Source organism: Phyllostomus hastatus, unplaced genomic scaffold, assembly GCF_019186645.2.
Source record: "Phyllostomus hastatus isolate PE091 unplaced genomic scaffold, TTU_PhHast_1.1 phas_contig_348, whole genome shotgun sequence".
NCBI lineage: Eukaryota > Metazoa > Chordata > Mammalia > Chiroptera > Phyllostomidae > Phyllostomus > Phyllostomus hastatus.
The window spans coordinates 4,593,154-4,599,386 of record NW_025333860.1 but is presented as its reverse complement, the minus strand read 5'-3'; positions in this window follow the sequence as shown (position 1 = coordinate 4,599,386).

Below are 6,233 nucleotides of genomic sequence, written 5' to 3'. Positions count from 1 at the left end.
CCACTGTAAATAAAAGTCAACTAGGTATTTCATCCCCAGAAACATTCATTTAGGAAAAAGAAAGGATTGTGATAAGGCACACGGCATGGCCAAGCCACATGTGAAGGTCTGATAGGACAAAGATGAAGTAAATACTTTAGAGAGGGAAAAGGAAGTTAAGAAAAAAGCTTGTTACAATCAGAGTGTTTAGTTGTAAGTATAGAGTTCTTCCTGCATTGCTCTCAGGAGATCTTAGGGTGTAAGAACGCCTCCTACATGCCATCCTGATTCCTGCCTAGGTTAAGACCTCTATCATAATGACATTTATGATAAAACAAAATTGGCAAGTTGCAATGTCACAGAACACAAAAAGATTTCAATGAATGTTGACAATAGCAAATATATATATATATTTGGAACATAAATATATTTTTACTTGGAACATATAAAAATTGATTTTTACAATAATAATTATTTTTTAGTTTATTGAATATTTTGGATCAAGAACAATAATTTGGATCTATGTCATATTTTGGTGGGTACTTTTCTCTCTAAGTCTTTGTTTTTAATATATTTAAATCTAGGTGAGATGACTATAATAGTTCTTAAGTCTTCTATTAGTCTATCAAGTAGCCACACTTCTCTTATTGCCTGACTAGTCAATTAGATTATTTTAAAGCCAAACCTCATTTCATAGAGTTCTAATATGTCATCAAATGATTACTTGAGGCATCCATATACCATTGATAACCCACTTACAAATTACATCTTTTGAAAGTTCACTAGAACACATTCATGGATGTTATTTCTTTTTGTTACTGTATCACACCTCTGAAGTTATATACCAAGAGACAAAGTTGTGTACATGTTATTGAAACAAGAGAACTAAAAAATAAACTAAATTTAATAATTTTTTTTAAAAATTATTATTGTTCAGTTACAGTTGTCCCAACTTTTTCCCCATTGCTTAATTACATATTATCAGGAGAAGATTAGGAAGAAAAAATATCTGGAAAATATAAATATCTGGAAATCATGGAATTTTTAGCTAGTTTATACTATCATACTGGAAGAAGGTCAATTACCAAGAATAAATGAAGTGAATTTTTAATCATTAGAAAGAGGTGCCACAGGAGGAAAAAGGCAAAAAAGAAAGCAGGGAAAAATATAGGTAATGAATGAAAATCCAAATTAAAATAACAATGGCATTCTTCTCAGAATTAGAACTAATCCTAAAATTTATATGAAATACACACACACACATACACACCCAATAGCCAAAGAAATAAATTAAAAAGAACAAAGTAAGAGGTATCATGCTCCCTGATATCAAAATATACTATGGAGTTACAATAATCCAAGCACTATAACACCGGCATAGGAACAGATACATAGATCAACAGAATAGAATAGAAAAGAGAGTTTAGAAATTAATTCTCACTTATATGGTCAATTAATCTACAATAAAGAAGGCAAGAATATACTATCTGTAAAGACAGTATCTTCAATAAGAGGTATTCAAATAACTGAACAGATAAATTAAAAAAATGACATTGAACTACTTTCTTACACCATATACAAAATAAACTAAAAATGGATTAAAGACTAATATGCAAGACATGAAACCATTAAACTCCTATCAGAAAATATAGGCTGTAAATTCTTTGACATCATTCTTAGCAATACATTTTTGTATATGTTTCCTTGGGCTAAGGGAAAAAAATAAAAATTAAACTAATGAGACTATTAAATTCAAAAGGTTTTGCATAGCAAAGGAAACCATCAGCAAAATGAAAAGATAACCTATTAAATGGATGAAGATACTTGCAAGTGATACATCCCTTAAGGAGTTAATAATCCATAGCATCCAAGAAACAATTAAATAAAAAAATGGGCAAAGGACATGAATAGACACTTCTCCAAAGAAGACATGCAGATAGCCCATAGACATATGAAAAGATGCTTTACATTACTCATCATCAGAGAGATACAAATAAAAATGACAATGAGATATCATTTCACAACTGTCAGAATAGCTATCATGAATAGATCAGCAAATAAGTGCTCGTGATAATGCAGAAAAAAGAGAAACCTCACACACTATTGTAACTTATTGTAGACACTATGGAAAATAGTATGACAATTCCTCAAAAAGTTAAAAATGAAGCTGGCATATGACCCAGCAAGTTCACTTCTGTGTATTTACCTGAATAAAACAGAAACATTAATTTAAAAAGATGTATGCACCCTTATTTTCATTGCAGCATTACTAATAAGAGCCAAGATACAGAGGCAACCTAGATGCCCATCAATAGAGGAATGAATGAAAAAGATATGAGATATACATACAATAAAATAGTACTCAGCAATAAAAAATAATGAAATCTTACCATTTGCAAGAACATGAATGGACCTAGACAGTATTTTACTGAGTCACACAGAAAAAGATACTTATGAATGTATTCTTTTAAATGTTAGCAAAACAAAATAGAAACAGATATAGAGTGGTTGCCAAAGGGGGGGGGGGGTGAGGTGATGGGATTTAAAAAACAGTGGGATCTTGATTCATTGGCTACTGTCAATTGGACCTGTGTAGACAACTGACCAACTTAGGTCAATTGCATCATCTTTCTCACCTAGAAATTCTGGTTTAGTTTGAGCTGATAACTTGAGTGCAAGAAGTGAAAAAATTCAGAAACTGTGCCAGATTATTATCCTCAGGTGAACTGAAGAGCAGAGAATGCCAGTCTGCAGAGAGAGGAAAGAGGCAGAGACATAGAGAGCAGCAGAAATGAGACAGAGATGAACTATTAGTGGAAGCATTCCATTGTGCATTCTAGTCATTTTCTGCATTCCTTTCTCTCCAATCTGTTAAACACTCCAGTATTCTTATAGCAGTTTAAATTTTTCCCTTAAGCTAACCTAGGTGGCTTTCAGCAAGATCTAGGATTAAACAATTACTTATATCCAAAAGCTTATCATGACTTTTAGCATAGGTGAAAGTGTGGTTGAGTAAATAACTGTACATTATTTGAAATGTAGTTTATCAAACTGTCATTAAATATGTTTTGGAGGACTATAATGACACATAAAATGTTCAACATATAATGATAAGTAAAACTATTAGGATATAAAATTTTCTGTGCAAAAAAGAAAACTATATTGCAGAGAAAGATATAAATTTGGGGGAGAAGATTTTAATAGGTTTCAGTCTTAATATTCCATCATCCAAATAGGAATATCCAATAGATATTAAGACATAGTTTAAGATAAAAAGAACACACATGAATGTTGAATATGTAGGTTTTAAGCTAATATAGTGCCTAAGGAACAGTATTTTTCCAGTATTTGTTGGATGAAAAATAAATGTAAAAAATATAATTTTATTTTTCATTCCTCCACCTAAAAGAAACAAAAACCAGATTCCTAAACCATTTGGAAACTTTATTAGACTACTGTTAGTATTTTGTCACAATTTTCCTAGCTACTCAACTAGCTCATCAGTCCATTTCTCACTTACTAAATAAGAAAAAAGACTATCTACATATTTTTGAAGGAAAATATTTCTTATATTTATAACTAAAATATAGGAAATATATTCTCACATACTCAAGAACTATGAATAATAGCATGCATATACCCTTTCTGACACAGAGTTTTAAACAAATAATCTATGTAACTTACTGTTAATTATAATTAAGAAATTTTAAGATAATAGTGCTATAGAAACCTGATGGTACTAATTAAATGTTTTTTACATCCTATAACAATGTATAACTCTCTTTATGAGTTTTGTTTTTCTTCCATCCTATGTGAGCACTACAGTATGTCTGCAGAATTTTCCTTAGGGATTTTTTTAAGTTTATAAACCATATAAAACTGCCAATTTTGTAGGTCTAAAATGGTTAACTATAAGACTTTTCATGAGATTCAACATCATAGAAAGAATTTTTAGTTTCAGTGATGCTAAAATAATTTTAGGCACATTTTTCTTTGACCATTGAGGTCAGATTTTAAAAATGTATCTTTGTAAGTCTATTCTTATGCTACCATCTTCTCTGTAATCCATGAATTTTTCTTAATTAGATTTCCTAGCAAGCTCCTTTTTTTTAGATTAAAAAATAAAAACCTTGCCAGAACAGAATAATTAAGTTAACCTTTCTTTCCTCAAAAGTTCACTTGTAAAAGTCATTGTGATTTATAACATCAGTGTACCCTCTCAATGTTTAACATTTAAATCTATTTTTCCTCTTATCTTTACTTTGAACTAAATTTTAATCATTTTTTCATTCCAGGAAAAGTTATTTTATAAATTATTTCTATATATAAGGTTTAAATCACTTGAAAGTAAACATTCTCAATATAAACACTTTATAATTTATTATTTTGTTTACAAATCTACGTGAGGAGAAAAAGTCATAGCTTATTTAATCTCAATATCTTGCTGTTAACAAGAGATCCTTGTTTTGGGGGGAATTTTTGGAATATGGCCACCTGAGTATATCCTTCTTATCCCCCAATCCCAGTTACAATTTATTTTTCTCTGCCTTGCCAGGATTCTGCTAAAACTGAACATGAAGTGGCAATTCTATTAAGTTTTCAAAGAGCTACCTCTTCAGTAGTCCTGTAGGGGGGAAAGCAGCAGAGAGCAGGGGCAAACTGGGGTGGGGGGGTTAGAGAAGGAAGGAAGAGCTTAGCAGTCAAAGAAGATCTGAGTCTGCAGAGAACTTCCACGGGAATTATTATGTTCAGGTCCTTGACATTGAAAAAGGTCAGGAGACAGCTCAATGGACAGATTTTGTTAATTGTTTAGATTGGATCCATTAGTTTTTGGCCCTTCTTCAATGGAGTATTTCACCCTTGTGTGTGTTACATGCCATTGAGTTGGCTCTGATTCTTGGATATCCTGTGGATGAGTGATGTCCACAATGTCCAGTCCTCAGCAGCCTTGCTTGGTTCCTGTACACTCGTGACTATGGCTTCTATTATGGAGTCAATCAATCTCATATTTGGTCTTCCTTGTTTCCTACCACCTACTTTTTCCAGCATTATTGTCTTTTCCAAAGAACCCAGCCTTCTCGTAGTGTTACTGAAGTGGGACAGATAGAGTTTTGTCATTTTTGCTTCGAAGGATGTTTTCAGGCTTAAGTTGCTCTAGGACCCACTTGTTCATCTTTCTGGTAGTCCAGAGTATCTGCAGAGTTCCCCTCCAATACCGGATTTTAAATGAATCAATTTATTTCCTATCATCCTTTTTAATGTCCAGCTTTTATATGTGTGCATAGTAATTGGGAATACAAGGATGTGGATGATCTTAACCTTGGTCTCCAATGACACATCTTTGTTCTCATTGATCTTTCCTTATTTTTCCATTGCTGCCCTTCTGAGTCTGTCTTCCCTGAATTTCTGGCTGCAGTCCCCATTTGAACTGATGACTGCATTCAGGTAATAAAATCATTAACAGTTTCCATGCCTTCATTGTCTCTGCTAAAATTGTATATTTCTTCTGTAATCAGAAGTAGGTTTTTTCTCTTGTTACTGTTCAAATACAGTCCTGCTTTGGCACTTTCTTCTTTCACTTTCATCAGAAGTCATTTCAAATCATTGCTACATTCTGACAATATGATCATGTCATGTACACATCTTTTTTTTTTAATCTTCATCCAAGGACATTTTTTTCATTGCTTTTAGAGAGAGAGAAAGACAAACATCAATGCAAGAGAGAGCATTGATTGATTGCCCTCTGTATGTGCCCAGGGGATCAAAAGCACCCAGAACAAAGATCAAATCCACAGCCTGAGTCTTCCTTTGGACATGCTGTTTGTGAGGCTTATTGGATCCTTCTTTGGTGCTGTCTGAATCTGGCCACTGGGTGTGGTTCTGGGCCTCTTGGGAGAGACCCTGGTGTAGGGCATATGACTGGCCCTGGGCAGCCTGTTTAGAGCTGTCAGGGACCCACTGTTTGTGGCTCCCTTTGCTGGGTTTGTGTTTGCAGAAAGGACCAAGTTGTGCACCAAGGCTGGGTTTTACCTGGGGGCAGGTCAACAAATGTTCCAAAGTACCCCAACATCCACCTCTGCCTGCCTCTGCTTTCTGGGTGCCAGTTAGGCTCAGTCGTTAAAGGAGCCTGTGTCCATACACTGCAGAGAGTAAGCTCCACAGTATGGGATGAGAAGGATTCCAGAGGGTGGGGTGATTCCAATCTCCTAGGCTGATGATGCATGGAGGGGTATGCTCCATCCAAACAGCATTGC